Source organism: Arachis ipaensis, chromosome B06 (genome assembly GCF_000816755.2).
Source record: "Arachis ipaensis cultivar K30076 chromosome B06, Araip1.1, whole genome shotgun sequence".
NCBI lineage: Eukaryota > Viridiplantae > Streptophyta > Magnoliopsida > Fabales > Fabaceae > Arachis > Arachis ipaensis.
Window position 1 is genome coordinate 135423791 of NC_029790.2, and position 2268 is coordinate 135426058.

The following is a 2268-nucleotide window of genomic DNA, read 5'->3' on the forward strand; positions in this document are numbered from 1 at the left end:
ATGATTATATAACGTGAAAATCATTACAATATTTAAATAAAAAATAAGAAACTTTAATTATTGATAGGTGCATATTTTTCAAATGTTTTAAACACATTTCATGTAAAACTTCATACATGAAAACATGTATGCTAGATTGTGAGAAAATTAGTTCTTTCTCTTTTTACTCTTAAAATATTCTTTTTTCTCCATCGTCACATCTTCTCCATGGATTGTTATCGCAAACTATTTTAAATAAATTTTTCTCTTCAAAGCATATATATATATTATTTCAGAAGTACTGCATATATGCATTTATTAACGTTAAATTTTATATAAACTAAATTTAGGAGACAAAATACAAGTATTTAAATTATTTACAAAATAAGTGTTTGAATTTCAAATTCAATTTAAATTTATAGCAAATAAAATTTAAATATGTAATAAACAAAATTAAATTTAAAATTCAATTTGATAGATTTTAGTCAGCGTAGTATTTAAATATGCAGCTATAATTCCTATACAAACTTCATAATATTTAAGACAATTTACTTAAATAAACTATGTTGAGACAAATATTACTCAATTGTCCTGATTATAAAAACTATGTTCAAATGTTCAAATCGTTAGAGTATCTCATAAATTACACATGTATGTGAATATAATTAGTAATAGCAGCCTAGACCAAATTAAGAAAAATTATGTTTAAATATGTAAAAAAAAAAAATGAAAGACTCAAACAAATTACATAAAAATAAATGAGAAAATAATAAATAAGTTCCTGATCTTTGTCCGCGGATATTTTTGTCCCTGACCATTGAAAAATACTTTTAAGTCCTGACCTTCACAAAACTTGGACGGATCAGTCCCTTCGTCCAAATGCTTCCATCAGGAACTGATCCGTCCAAATGACTTCGTTAGGGATTGATCTGTCCAAGTTTTGTGAATGTCAGAGAATTAAAAATATTTTTCAATGGTCAGGAAAAAAAATGTACGCGAAGCAAAAGGTTAGAGTCTTAGAGATCTATTTATCCTTTTCTTATTAATTAGATAAGAATTGAATTTTTTTTTTACAATTAGAACAATTGGATAATATTTTTTTTAAACAATTTATTAAATAAATTGTCCTAATATCTGTACTCACATCATAAGATACATATGGCATATTTATAAGACATTGATAATAATTGAATTGGCATTAAACTTCACCTCTGGAAAAAGCCAAAAACTAGCTCTAACTCTCTGCTCATCGTACTCTGTCACCATGACAATAATTGAACACATTACACATGCATCTTATTGATGTCTTCTTCTTAATATATTGCTTGTTATTGAGTAAGATATGAAATTTATATATATTGGACATGTTTTGCGTATTATCTAATAATAAAAGAATCTTCCTAAGTTAGTGTACAAAATAAATATGTTACTCATGATTAACTGAAACTTTTTTTTTTAAGTTAAGAATGAGGCTCGAATCTAAAATTTTTAAGTGAAGATGAAGAGATTATGTCATTTGAGTTATAGTTCGTTAGTCGTAAAATATAATTCTTCCTAAGATAAATAACAATAAATATATCCAACAAAATTTAAAAGCAGATGAAAAATAATTTTAAAAATTCAAAAGATAAAAAACTTAAAAATTTTAAAAGTTACAAAAATTAACACATACTATATATACCTCCTTAAAAAAGTTTTAGAGATCAAATTTTAAGATTATCGCTTAGGAAATGATTAGAAAAATTAAATGAGATATTTTTGGCTTTAAAATTTGAAAATTTTACGATAATTGATTTTTTTTTCCGATTTTTATTGGCCGATTTTTTTCTTTAATGGAAAAGAGGTATAGAAATCTAATATTGATCTAAATTTTTATATGCATCAATTCTAAATATATATCAAAATACTCTTTTTACTATTATTTGTTATACTCTTTACAATAAAGCTGAATCTTGAAAGTTCAAACTTTCAAAAGCTAACGTTTGTTGAAAATTATTATAAGATTGATGTGTACGCAAATAATCCAAGATATCTTATAAAAGTTCTTAAATAATGCCGTAATTATCATCATTTAGCAGACCATGAATCGCATTACAATTATAAACTGAGATTACTTTGAGAAAAAACCATGCCATATTTCCTGCAAAGTAATGATTTTGAGCTTTTTTATTACTTTTATTGTTCAGTCCTAAATAGAAAAGGACCTCCCCTCTGCTTGGCTATGCTTTTTGTTCATTTCTTTGTATATATATTTTCTTTGTTATATTCTTCATGTGGTGATCGATTGCA